The sequence below is a fragment of the Gossypium hirsutum genome, chromosome A03 (genome assembly GCF_007990345.1).
Source record: "Gossypium hirsutum isolate 1008001.06 chromosome A03, Gossypium_hirsutum_v2.1, whole genome shotgun sequence".
NCBI classification, from domain to species: Eukaryota; Viridiplantae; Streptophyta; class Magnoliopsida; order Malvales; family Malvaceae; genus Gossypium; species Gossypium hirsutum.
Window position 1 is genome coordinate 25,018,715 of NC_053426.1, and position 14,748 is coordinate 25,033,462.

At 36.2% G+C, this 14,748-nt stretch overlaps 1 non-coding gene across 1 annotated transcript; it reads left to right on the forward strand.

The window, feature by feature from the left end:
* The first annotated feature begins 14,384 nt into the window (after positions 1-14,384).
* On the forward strand, positions 14,385-14,490 carry LOC121226197 (small nucleolar RNA R71). Its single transcript, XR_005924064.1, has one exon. It is a non-coding gene; the product is annotated as a small nucleolar RNA R71 (small nucleolar RNA).
* Positions 14,491-14,748: the final 258 nt, after the last annotated feature.

The following is a 14,748-nucleotide window of genomic DNA, read 5'->3' on the forward strand; positions in this document are numbered from 1 at the left end:
CCCATAGGTGAAATTTGTGTATTTTGGTGTTTTATGATAGAATATGAGGTTTTAAATTATGTTAGACAACTTGTACTACTCGTAGACAACTTGTACTACTCGGTTTTAAGCGAAAACGAGTAAAAGGGCTTAATCAGTAAAAATACCTAATAGTCATAAGTACATGTTAGAGTGTGAATTTGATGTTGCCATAGAAGGGAAAAATGATCAGCATGTCATAAAACATAAGAATAAGGGATGAAGTTTAATTCCCGAGCCTAGAGGTAAAAGTGTAATTATGCAAAAGTTTAGGGGTAAAAATGTAATTTTGCAAAAGTTCGTATTAAATGTTGTTTTGATGAATGTATGTATTAAATAAGATTAATTTGGCATTATAGATAAAGAGAAACGAGATTCAAGTCGCGATCGAGGGAAAAACAAAGTTTAGGAAGAATAGGCTCGATTGCTAATAATTTTGTACCGAGGTAAGTTCATGTGTAAATGTAGTAACATAATTATCATTTTAAGTAACTTAATGATATTTATATGATATGATGATTATTATTATGAAATATTATGCTTTGTGGTTATTGTTGAGTAATATGCAAATTATGTTTATTACTTGTTAAATATGAATTGCTACCGAGTATCAGTTTCAATATTCCATGGAAGACGGCAAAGATGTGTAATCGAGGAAAACACCCGTTTGAACCTTGGGAATAGATTAGAATACAAGTGACATGTCACTAGGATATTTGAGTTCCGAACTCGTTGAGTTAAGTCCGAGTTCACTTATGGATGCGAACACCCGAGCTCGTTGAGTTGAGTCCGAGTTCACTTATGGGCAGGTTACATAGTAGCTTGGCTACATAAGTTCCGCAGGCTATTGAGTTTGTCTAGCTGCGGGTATGACACTTACGTTCATGAAATCCGTGTATTCGAATTATATTCCTATGTGTTCAACGGGTGAATCTTAAGTGAATAAGAAGAAGGCCTAAAATGAAGGTGACATGTTGGTAAGTGTGGTAAATGAGAAAATTCGACAGGTATGTGCTTAAACCCTCGGGTTGAAAACTTGGTATGATGAAATTGTAGGAAGATATTAAATGTAAATGAAACATGAATGTCTTGGTGTTGTTTATGCAAATGATGTTTTATGTGAGATTGTGTGATTATGTTACTTGCTATTTGCATGTGAACTTACTAAGCATTTGTGCTTACTCCCTCCTTTTCTTTCATTGTAGTTTTGACAAGCCGGCTTGAGAATCGGGATAGGTCGAAGACTCATTCACACTATCCGAAGGCTTAAATTGGTAAAATGGCTTGTGTATTTTGAATGTGGCATGTATGGCAAAACACTCACTTTGTGTAATTGATCTTATGATATGACTATGGTTTGGTGAGAAAAGGGTTTGTAAATGATTAGCCATTGGAATGGCCAATCTAAGTCATATTTGATGTTATGTATGTTTAAAATGCTATTTAGTCCATGAAAATCCTTAGTAAAATGAAATTTGCCATAAAACAGAATCTGACAGCAGCAGTGATGTAAATTTGAAAAATTACTAAAAATAGTAGAAATGGAATTAAATGATGAGTAAGTTATTAAATTGAAGCTTAATGAGTCTATTTTCATATGTATTGAACAAAACAGGTATATAAATTATATTTTATGAGATATTTGAATTTTTTTGAAACAGGTCCAGAGTGATTTCTGGATCCCCTGTTCTAACTTTAAAAATTCATCATAAATTGTACAAATATAATTAGAAGTCATAATTTATATGTGAAAATTCCTTATTGAGTCTAGTTTTAAGAGAAACAAACTTCATAGTCATTGAATTTTGTACATAGAGATATATGATTCGTAATATACAGAGGTTAGAGCAGTCAAACCCTGAAACTGGGGAGACTTTAACTAATAAACTGTACTAATTTGCTTTACCAAAAATTCTAGAAAAAATTTATTAAATATATATATGAATCTAGTTTTAGGGAAAATTTACGGAATTGGATTTTAAGTTTCAAAACTCAAGATATGAATTTTTAAGAGACTGTGACGCAGAATGCTAGCTTGACTGGAAATTTTAAAAATAAATTGTTTGAGCTGTTTAAGTAATGAATTAAGTCTGTTAACACATCGTGTTCGACTCCGGCGACGATCTCGGGTACGGGGCATTACATTTGGTGGTATCAGAGTAGGTTTAGTCAGTTCTCGGGTTTTGCGATACATGCTATATATATTGTGATAGTGTGACGACTTCTGACCTTTTAAATGATTTTTTTATAGTAAATGGATCCCGATCCAGTTGCGGCTGATGATGTAGAGAGTAATGCACCAGCTCCGACTGAAGGGGCAGTGCCGACTGAAAATCCACCTCCTACTGTTGGTCAAGGAGGAGGAGAAGGGGCTCAGGAAGCCTTTCTCCAAATGATGAGTGCCTGGTATACTGAGTTCGTTCGTACGAACCTGAATGCACAACCTCCCCCACCTCCCCCGATTCCTCAACCTGTACCCCCGATGCCACAAGGTGTAGATCCGATGAAATTTCACAGAACTCCAGTTGACAGAATCCGTAAACAAGGGGCCGAAGAATTCAGGGCAAATATTGATGATGATGCCGAGAAAGCAGAGTTTTGGCTCGAGAATTCTATTCGAGTATTTGATGAATTGTCTTGTACACCTGAGGAATGCTTGAAATGTGCTATATCAATGGTGAGGGATTCAGCTTATCATTGGTGGAAGACATTAACTTCAGTAGTACCGAAAGAGAAAGTAACTTGGGAGTTCTTTCAAGAAGAATTTCAGAAGAAATATATCAGTGAAAGATTTATTGATCAGAAGCGTAAAGAGTTTCTTGAATTAAAGCAGGGGAACATGACAATTACTGAATACGAAAGGGAGTTTGTCAGGTTGAGTAAGTATGCTAGAGAATATATTCCTACAGAAGCTAAAATGTGTAGACGATTTGAAAACAGACTCAATGAAGACATCAAAGTATTTGTTGGGATTCTTGAATTAAAAGAAATGGTAGTATTGGTTGATCGAGCTTGCAAGGCTGAAGAACTACTTAAAGAGAAGAAAAAGGTAGAGGCTAAGACTAGAAATTGGAAGAAAAGACCGACGAGCAGTTCATTCTCACAGCAATCCAGAAAATCTAGAAATATGAATCCTCGTTCACAGGTTTCGGCAGATCAATCATATGGAAATTTTAAAAAGCAAAATGTGGGTCCTAAATCTCAGACTACTTCTGCGGCTAGTGTGGGGAATGCGAGATTTGTTAAGCCTGAGTGCCAGCGGTGTGGCAGAAATCATTTTGGCCCATGTAAAGCGAATGAATGTTTTCGGTGTGATTCTCCGAATCATTTTATTAGAGACTGCCCAGAGAGAGCTGAGAAAGAAAAATTTCAGAATGTAAAAGCTAGTGGTGCAGACTCGAGGGGAAGATATTCAAGAAAAGCTGGAAATGAAGCAAGCAGCAAAAATGTAGCCAGAGATTTAGCAGCTAAATCTGAAGCAAGGGCTCTAGCTAGAACTTATGCTATAAAGGTACGTGAAGATGCTTCATCACCCGATGTGATTACTGGTATATTTTCTCTTTCTGATGTTAATGTTATTGCTTTGATTGATCCCAGTTCTACTCATTCATATGTATGCATAAAACTGGTGTCTAGTATGAATATACCTGTTGAGAACACATAATTTATGATTAGAGTGTCGAATCCGTTAGGCAAATGTGTGATAGTTGATAAAGTATGCAAGAAATGCCCTTTAATAATTCGAGGTCATTACTTTCCGGCCGACTTGACGTTGTTGCCGTTTGATGAATTTGATATTATTTTGGGTATGGATTGGTTGACATTGTATGATGCTATAATAAATTGCTAAGAAAAGGTTATAGAATTAAAGTGTGAAAGTGGTGAAATTCTGCGGGTTGAACCAGACAAATTAGAGGCATTATCTAGTATGATTTCTTCGATGTCGGCTTAGAGATATTTGAGAAAGGGTTATGAAGCTTATTTGGCGTATGTAATTAATAAAAAAGAAGTTGAAAAGAAAGTTGAATCAGTGCCGGTTGTATGTGAATTTACGGACGTATTTCCAAAAGAATTGCCGGGTTTGCTTCCAGTCAGGGAAGTAGAATTTGGTATTGATTGGATACCGGGAACAACTTCGATCTCGATTGCTCCATATAGAACGGCACCAGCAGAGTTGAAAGAATTAAAGTCACAGTTGCAAGAGTTGACTGATAAAGGTTTTGTGAGACTGAGTTTTTCACCTTGGGGTGTCCTGTGTTATTTGTGAAAAAGAAGGATGGTTCTATGAGATTGTGTGTTGACTATCGACAGTTAAACAAGGTGACAATCAAAAACAAGTATCCGTTTCCAAGGATTGATGATTTGTTTGATCAGCTAAAAGGAGCGACATGGTTTTCAAAGATTGACTTGAGATCTGGGTATTACCAGCTGCGAGTAAAAGAGTCTGATGTGCATAAAACTGCTTTTAGAACAAGGTACGGTCATTATGAGTTTTTAGTTATGCCATTCGGGTTGACAAAGGCTCCTGCTGTGTTTATGGATTTAATGAATCGCATATTTCGGCCATACTTGGACAAATTTGTTGTGGTGTTTATAGATGATATTTTAATTTATTCAAAAGATGAGACAGAGCATGCTAAGCATTTGAGGATAGTTTTGCAAACTTTGAGAGATAAGCAGCTGTATGCTAGGTTTAGTAAAAGTGAATTTTGGCTCCGGGAAGTTGGATTTTTGGGTCATATTGTTTCAGGTGATGGTATACGGGTTGATCCTAGTAAGATTTCAGCCATTATTGATTGGAAACCACCGAAAAATGTAACCGAGGTTAGAAGTTTCTTGGGGCTAGCTGGGTATTATCGGCGGTTTGTAAATGGATTTTCTATAATTGCTGCTTCTATGACTACACTACTCCGAAAGAATGTTAAATTTGAATGGACAGAAGAATGTCAACAGAGTTTTAAAGAATTGAAAAAGTTATTAACTGAAGCACTAGTGTTGGTACAACTTGAATCAGGTAAACAATTTGTGGTGTATAGTTATGCTTCTCGAAATGGCTTAGGATGTGTACTTATGCAAGAAGGAAAAGTGGTGGCTTATGCTTCGAGGCAGATAAAATCTCACGAAAGAAATTATCCGACTCATGATTTGGAATTGGCTGCTGTAGTGTTTGCTTTGAAGATTTGGCGACATTATTTGTATGGTGAAAAGTGTCGAGTATATACCGACCACAAAAGTCTTAAGTACTTGATTTCACAAAAAGACTTTAATTTGAGACAGCGAAGATGGTTGGAGTTATTGAAAGATTATGAGCTTGTTATTGATTACCATCCGGGAAAAGTGAATGTGGTTACCGATGCTTTAAGCAGAAAATTGCTATTTTCTTTGAGAACTATGAACCCTTGGTTAAAGATATCAAATGATGGTTCGATTCTAGCAGAGTTAAGAGCAAGACCGATGTTTTTACAAGAGATTTCTGAAACTTAAAAAAATGATCAAGATTTGCAAGCCAAGAGAAACCAGTGTGAAGCTGATACGGGATCATATTTTAGAATCAGTTCTGATGGTTGCTTGATGTTTAAAAATCAGATTTGTGTACTGAAAAATGATGAGTTGATTCAAAAGATTTTGCAAGAAGCACATAATGGTTGTTTGGCGGTTCATCCGGGCAGTACGAAAATGTATAATGGCTTGAAGAAAATGTACTGGTGGAGTGGAATGAAAAGAGATATTTCCGAGTTTGTATCAAAGTACTTAGTTTGTCAACAAGTGAAAGCTGAACACCAAGTACCTTCGGGATTACTCCAGCCTATCATGGTTCCTGAATGGAAATGGGATCAGATTACTATGGATTTTATATCAGGGTTGCCGTTAACTCCGGGGAAGAAAAATGCCATCTGGGTAATAGTTGACAGACTGCCTAAATCAGCTCATTTTATTCCGGTATGTACGGATTATTCTCTTAATAAGTTGGCTGAATTGTATATCTGTGACATTGTTAGACTTCATAGAATACCCTTGTCAATCATTTCAGATAGAGATCCGAGATTTACTTCACGGTTTTGGCAAAAGTTACAAGAGGCATTAGGTACAAAGTTAAATTTTAGCACTGCCTTTCATCCACAAACTGATGGACAATTAGAGAGAGTAATTCAGATTCTTGAAGACATGCTTAGATGTTGCGTATTGGAATTTCAAGGTAGTTGAGAAAGGTACTTACCGTTGGTAGAATTTGCTTATAATAATAGTTATCACACGAGTTTGAAGATGGCACCTTATGAAACATTGTATGGTCGTAAATGTCGAACGCCATTGTATTGGACTGAAAACTCAAGGAAAATTAGATTTATGGAGTTGATCTAATAAAAGAAACCGAAGAAAAGGTGAAAGTGATTCGAGATTGTTTGAAAGCTGCTTCAGATAGACAGAAGTCTTATACGGATTTAAAACAAAGGGAAATGGAGTTTCAAGTTGGTGATAAGGTATTTTTGAAAGTGTCTCCATGAAAGAAAGTCCTTAGATTTGGACAGAAGGGAAAGTTAAGTCCGCGTTTTATTGGACCATATGAAATAATTGAAAAAGTTGGACCAGTAGCATATCGGCTAGATTACCACCTGAATTAGAGAAGATTCATGATGTGTTCCACGTATCTATGTTACGTCGGTATTGTTCAGACCCTTCACATATAATTTCACCGACAGAAATTGAACTACGACCGGATATGACTTACGAAGAAGAACCAATTAAGATTTTAGCTCGAGAAGTCAAACAATTAAGAAATACAAGTGCCACTCTCGTGAAAGTATTGTGGCAAAAGCACAGGGTAGAAGAGACTACATGGGAACCTGAAGAAAGTATTAGAAACCAATACCCACACCTGTTTACCGGTAAGATTTTTGAGGAAGAAAATCCTTAAAGGGGGGAGAGTTATAATATCCCGAATTAAGGCGTAATCAGAATAGTGGTTTCGTGACCACAAATCCGAGATAGAAATAATTATTTTATAATTATTTTGATTTTTATGATATGATTGCATGATTGTCTGAAAATTTCGTGATGAAATCCTATGCCTAAAGTGCTTAAATTGAAATTAGGGACTAAATCGAATAATTTGGAAAACTTGCATTCTAGGAGTTTTTAGTATGAAATTGTTTTGGAATATTAATGCGGAGGTCTTAAATAGAAATTTGACGAATTTCTAAGTCTATGGACAAAAATTGTACATGGATGGAATTTTTGGAAAGTTTAGTAGTAACGGCATTTTGGTCATTTAGTTATTAAAATGAATTAAAAACAAAATTAAAAGCCAATTTTTGTCCATCTTCTTCATTAGGCCGAAATTTCAAGGGTTCTCCATAGTTAGGGTTTGTTTCAACCTTTCAAGCCCTATAGTAAGTGATTCCAAGCCCCGTTTTTAATGTTCTTTACGTTTTTGGAATCCCGGTAGCTCGATTAAGCTTATGCTAGCAATAATTCAACCTAGGGTTCATATTTGGAAAAATACCCATAGGTGACATTTGTGTATTTTGGTGTTTTATGATAGAATATGAGGTTTCTAATTATGTTAGACAACTTGTACTACTCGTAGACAACTTGTACTACTCGGTTTTAAGCGAAAACGAGTAAAAGGGCTTAATCGGTAAAAATACCTAATAGTCATAAGTACATGTTAGAATGTGAATTTGACATTGCCATAGAAGGGAAAAATGATCAGCATGTCATAAAACATAAGAATAAGGGATGAAGTTTAATTCCCGAGCTTAGGGGCAAAAGTGTAATTATGCAAAAGTTTAGCGGCAAAAATGTAATTTTGCCAAAGTTCGTATTAAATGCTGTTTTGATAAATGTATGTATTAAATAAGATTAATTTGGCATTATAGATAAAGAGAAATGACATTTAAGTCGCGATCGAGGGAAAAACAAAGTTTAGGAAGAATAGGCTCGATTGCTAATAATTTTGTACCGAGCTAAGTTCATGTGTAAATGTAGTAACATAATTGTCATTTTAAGTAACTTAATGATATTTATATGATATGATGATTATTATTATGAAATATTATGCTTTGTGGTTATTATTGAGTAATATGCAAATTATGTTTATTACTTGTTAAATATGAATTGCTACCGAGTATCAGTTTCAATATTCCGTGGAAGACGGCAAAGATGTGTAATCGAGGAAGACGTCCATTTGAACCTTGGGAATAGATTAGAATACAAGTGACATGTCACTAGGATAATTGAGTTTCGAACTCGTTGAGTTGAGTCCGAGTTCTTGAGATGTAACTAGGCATCCGAACTCGTTGAGTTGAGTCCGAGTTCACTTATGGATGCGAACGCCCGAGCTTGTTGAGTTGAGTCCGAGTTCACTTATGGGTGGGTAACATAGTAGCTTGGCTACATAAGTTCCACAGGCTATTGAGTTTGCCTAGCTGTGGGTATGACACTTACGTTCATGAAATCCGTGTATTCGAATTATATTCTGATGTGTTCAACGGGTGAATCTTAAGTGAATAAGAAGAAGGCCTAAAATGAAGGCCTAAAATGAAGGTGACATGTTGGTAAGTGTGGTAAATGAGAAAATTTGACAGGTAGGTGCTTAAACCCTCGGGTTGAAAACTTGGTATGATGAAATTGTAGGAAGATATTAAATATAAATGAAACATGAATGTCTTGGTGTTGTTTATGCAAATGTTTTTTTATGTGAGATTGTGTGATTATGTTACTTGCTATTTGCATGTGAACTTACTAAGCATTTGTGCTTACTCCCTCCTTTTCTTTCATTGTAGTTTTGACAAGCCGGCTTAAGAATCGGGATAGGTCGAAGACTCGTTCACACTATCCGAAGGCTTAAATTGGTAAAATGTCTTGTGTATTTTGAATGTGGCATGTATGGCAAAACACTCACTTTGTGTAATTGATCTTATGATATGGCTATGGTTTGGTGAGAAAAGGGTTTGTAAATGATTAGCCATTGGAATGGCCAATATAAGTCATAATTGATGTTATGTATGTTTAAAATGCTATTTAGTCCATGAAAATCCTTAGTAAAGTGAAATTTGCCATAAAATAGAATTTGACAGCAGCAGTGATGTAAATTTGAAAAATTACTAAAAATAGTAGAAATGGAATTAAATGATGAGTAAGTTATTAAATTCAAGCTTAATTAGTCTATTTTCATATGTATTGAACAAAATAGGTATATAAATTATATTTTATGAGATATTTGAATTTTTGTGAAACAGGTCCAGAGTGATTTCTGGATCCCCTATTCTGACTTTAAAAATTCATAATAAATTGTAAAAATATAATTATAAGTCATAATTTATATGTAAAAGTTTCTTATTGAGTCTAGTTTTAAGAGAATCAAACTTCATAGTCATTGAAATTCGTTACAGAGAGATATTTGATTCGTAATATACAGAGGTCAGAGCAGTCGAACCCTGAAATAGGGGAGACTTTAACTAATACACTATACTAATTGGCTTGACCAAAAATTATAGAAGTAATTTATTAAATATATATATGAGTCTAGTTTCATGGAAAATTTACGGAATTTGATTTCGAGTTTCAGAACTCGAGATATGAATTTTTAAGCGACTGTGACGCAGATTGCTAGCTTGACTGGAAATTTTAAAAATAAATTGTTTGAGCTGTTTAAGTAATGAATTAAGTCTGTTAACACCTCGTGTTCGACTCCGACGACGGTCTCGGGTATGGGGCGTTACAAATTTTATGACCCGTATTTTAGTTTAATGTTTGTATGTTTGTCCGGTAACACCTCGTACCTTATCCCGGCCTCGGGTACGGGTAAGGGGCGTTACAACACGCCCGTGTGCGATTACTCCAGCTAGTGGTCAAGGCTGTTGAATAGGCACGGGCGTGTAGTCTACCTATGTAAGTCGTGCTTCGATCCTGCCAAAGGGACACAGCCATGTGTCACGCCCATGTGAGGAAGTCCAGGCGTGTTGATTTCCCATGTGGGTCCATTTTCTTCGTTTTCAGCCCGTTACTCGTTCTTTTTACTCTCCTATGCTCACCTAAGTATGAAACATGAAATTAAAGGATTAGGAGCATCGAATTCACCAAATCTAAGGGGAAACCATCCATAAATGTGCTAAGCATGGGATAAAAACATATATAAATTACGGTTTATCAAATACCCCCACACTTAAGCGTTTGCTTGTCCTCAAGCAAAATCATTAACTCACAATCAAAATAAATTCTTCTCAATTTATAATCCCTATCAGTAATATCTGAAAATAATCCATAAGTATTCATACATTGAAAATTCAACTAAAAGTACATCAAAGTTTCAAACATTCCAAGTTCAGCATTTTATCACAAAAACATAGGTGTCTCCCCTTATCTAAGTGATTACCTTTGATCAAAATATCACAGAGTTTAACATCTTCACTATAGATTCACTCAAATCACTCAAGGTGTTTAAAGGAATCAATTAAAGCACTCATTAGTCAATATGAAAAGCTATTGCCATAGGCTTGCTTGAAAATCAAATCTCCACCACTATAAATTAAGCTGATACATCAATCAAAAAGGTCTTTATAGGGTTGTAATGTGGCTTTGGTTACAGGGTGTGGTCACAAGCTGAAGAAAAAAGGTTAGAATCAAGATTGAATTGAAAAATTACCTAGCTAGAAAAATAACTAGTCATTAGTTGAATACAAGTGAGCTTCTTCTCAGAATATGAAATTAACACTCAAGCTCAAAAATGATGAATTACTACTAATATGTATTGAAGTAATTTTTTTTGAGAACAGGTCAAATACATAGAACAACAAAACATAGCTAAGCAATTAGTTCAAATCAAATCTTAACAAAAATAGGGATCAAATTAGGGGATTTCAACAATAATGGGTTATGGGTTAATACTGAGGATAAATCAATTAATGGCTTGTTAGGCTCAAAGGGGTTCACTAAGGGTCAATTATGCAGGTAGGCTTTTGTGAAGTGAGTGGGTTAAACCTAAGTGCCTTTATCATCTTGACATATCAAATCAAATGGTGTGGTTTTGACATGCATAATCAAGCAAGTTCTAGAATAACAAATCAATATTGACGCACTCATAATAAAAGTGAGCATGGAAGAAATAAAATATGCTCTAAAGGCTCAAGATCTCACAAAAATTATGGCTTTTTGATGTTTAAACTTGTGAATTTCAACTCACGATATTACCTAAACCTAGGGAAACAACCTAAGAGTTTATAATTCTTCAAAAATCAACTTATCATGCTTGATTCCCTAATGTCTTAAAGTTTAAACAAACAATGCATAAATGCCCATTTTTTTAATTCAAGACATATCAATAAAAATCATAAATTAATTAAAATTCATTCTAATAGTGATATGAATGATTTACGTGAGAATAAGACAAAATTCAGGGATTTCTAATGATGATAGGAAAGACCCCCCGCACTTAAGATGTACATTGCCCTCAATGTACAAAGATATATATAGTGAAAAATATAGATAAATAATCATAAGATAGGGAGAGAAGTGAAACTTACTGAATGTTGAATGAACTCCTTGAATTGGAGTTATGGAGAATAATCGGCCAAGGCAATGATGAGAGTGGAGGAGGATACTCCGGTGGTGATAGAGGTTTATTAGTCCATAAGTCCTTTGCCATTGGAGTTTTTAGTTCCTATTTGATGATGAGCTTTAGAGCTCTTTATGATTGTGATAAAATTAGGAACTCTTTAGAAAATATAATGGAGCATAATTACTCGTAATGAAATAGCCAAAAATAAAAATTGTAAAAACTCAAGATAAAATAGTATTATAAGGAAATAAAAAGTAATTTCAAAATATAAAGATAAAAATAAAATAAATAATAGGTGTTTATAGAGAATTTGGGGCACATGGTCGTGGGGCACGCCCGTGCGCCTTCATTTCAGCTCGTGTGTTTCGTGGTTTTTGAAATTGGACGCACTGGTGTACACGGCCTTGTTGCACGGCTGTGTCAATCTTCGTTTGCTTCTCCCATGCTCGTGTATGTAGGCACATGCCCGTGTTATTTTGACAGGCTCGACCACGGTCGGTGGGCACGGTCGTGTCACTCGCCCGTGTTACTTTGGTAGGATTTCCCACGGCCATGTCGCACGGGCGTGGTAGCTTTATCGGATCCCGTGTTGAGGAAACGTTTTTGTTCTATTTTCAAACGGCTGTATCACACGGCCGTATTACATCCCGTGGTATGTGCACAGCCTACGGCACGCCCGTGTGCCTAGCCGTGTGGTTCTGAAAATCTTGTGTTCAGTGACTCAGTTAGTGAATTAGATGTGAAAAACTAGAATTTAAATAAATCATTACTCTTAGTGCTCGGGTTGCCTCCTGAGAGGCGCTTATTTATAGTCTAAGCTTGACTTACCTTTCTGGTGTGTGATCATGGTGGCTCAAGAAGTTTACACTCCTCATCCCTGCTATCAACTTTATCTATTTAAAGGTTTAAGATGAGTATTGTTTACCTTAAAAGTTCTGAATTTGGGGTGAATTACCTCAACTGTACCATATAGAAAAATACTGAGTACCATGAGAGGGATTTCTTCATTAGGTCAGAAGTGGTAATGCGAGGATCTGCTACATCTAGTAGTACTTTGTCTCCAACCTTAAGTTGATTTGGTGATGTATTGACCTCGTCCTGGCTCAGTTTCGGTTTATCGAGTGTTCTCGATTTCTGTATCCGCCATTCATCAAGTTCCTCGATTTGTAGCCTTCGTTCTTCATAGATAGGTCCTTTGTTGTTGCTTGAACATGGCTCGTGTAGGTTCTTCGAACTTATTTCCTGCAAAGTAGGTTGCACTACATGGTTAGTTTTAGTAGAATGATTTATACAACCACCTTCAATTTTTGATGTGTTACTCGAATTACGAGCTTGAAAGGTGATTGTTTCGTCTCCCACACGAAGTGTGAGCTCACCTGTGCCAACATGAATTATTGTTCTAGCGGTTACTAAAAAGGGCCTCCCTAGAATTAAAGGAACGTTACTATCCTCCTCTATGTCTAGTACAACGAAATCAACAAGGAATATAAATTTGTCAATTTTAACGAGTATGTCTTCAATAATCCCCCTAGAAAATTTGATTGTTTTATCGGTTAATTGAATACTCATAGTTTGTTTGGGTTTCCCAAGACCTAGTTGCTTAAACATTTTCTAAGGCATAACATTGATACTAGCCCCTAAATTAGTCAAAGCATTATTTACATCTAGGCTACCAATTGAACAGGGAATTGTAAAACTCCCTGGATCTTTTAATTTGTTGGCCAGCTTATTCTATAGTATGGCTGAGCAAACCGCATTTAGTTCCACATGCGACGCCTCATCCAACTTTCGCTTATTTGTTAAAAGCTCCTTTAAGAATTTGACTGCTTTTGGCATCTGTGAAAGAGCTTCAATAAACAGTAAGTTAATATGTAACTTCTTTAATAATTTAAGGAATTTACCGAATTGTTCTTCTGTGCGGTCTTTCCTTGTCGCGTTTGGGTATGGCACACGAGGTTTGTATTCTTTATTTACCGATTTCTGGTTATTGTGGTCCACCTCACCCTTACCTTTACTTTCTTGCCTCGGTTCTGGTTCAGGTGCAACTAACCCTTCCTCATTTTGAATGGTAATTTCATTGATTTGCTCCCTTGGGTTAGATTCAGTGTTACTCGGTAGGCTACCTTGTGGTCGTTCAGATATCAATTTAGCGAGTTGACCTATCTGAGTTTCGAGCCCTTGGATCGATGCTTGCTGATTTTTAAGTGCTGTCTCAGTATTCTGAAAACAAGTTTCTGACACCGTGATGAATTTTGTTGGCATCTCCTCAAGTTTCGGCTTTTTCTCTTATTGGTAGGGTGGTTGTTGGAAGCCTGGAGGTGGTGGTGGTCGCTCATTCCCTTGGCATCCCCTTGAAAAATTTGGGTGATTCCTCCATCTTGCATTGTAAGTATTACTATAAGGATTATTTTGGGATCAAGAATTATTACCCATGTAATTTAACTGCTCGTTTTCCATGTTCTGGCTATAAGGTGGGTATTCTGGATTGCTTGATCCACCTCCACTTGCTTCACACTGCATTACTGGGTGAACCTGTGAAGAACTAAGAAAACCATCAATTTTCTTATTCAAGAGTTCTACCTGATTAGAGAGCATGGTGACCGAATCGACGTTATAAACACTGGCTGCTTTTGTTGGCTTTGTCCTCATAACTTGCCACTGATAATTATTCAGTGACATCTCTTCTATAAATTCATAAGAATCTTCAGGTGTCTTATTATTGATGGTTCCACCAGCGGCTACATCGATCATCTGTCGAGCCGAAGGATTCAGGCTATTATGAAATGTTTGAACCTGTAGCCAAAGTGGTAACCCATGGTGAGGGCACCTTCTCAAAAGGTCCATGTATCTCTCCCATGAATCATAGAGTGTTTCTAAATCCATCTGTATAAAAGAAGAGATATCATTATGTAATTTGGCTGTTTTAGCAGGAGGAAAATATTTTAATAAAAACTTTTCGGTCATTTGTTCCCAAGTAGTGATTGACCCTCGTGGTAACGAGTTCAACCATTGTTTAGCCTTATTTCTCAACGAAAAGGGAAAAACTGAAGGTGAATGGCATCATCAGAAACGCCATTGATTTTAAAAGTGTCGTAAAACTCTAAGAAATTTACCAAGTGAGCGTTGGGATCCTCGTCCTGGAAACCATCAAACTGAACAAACTGTTGGATCAT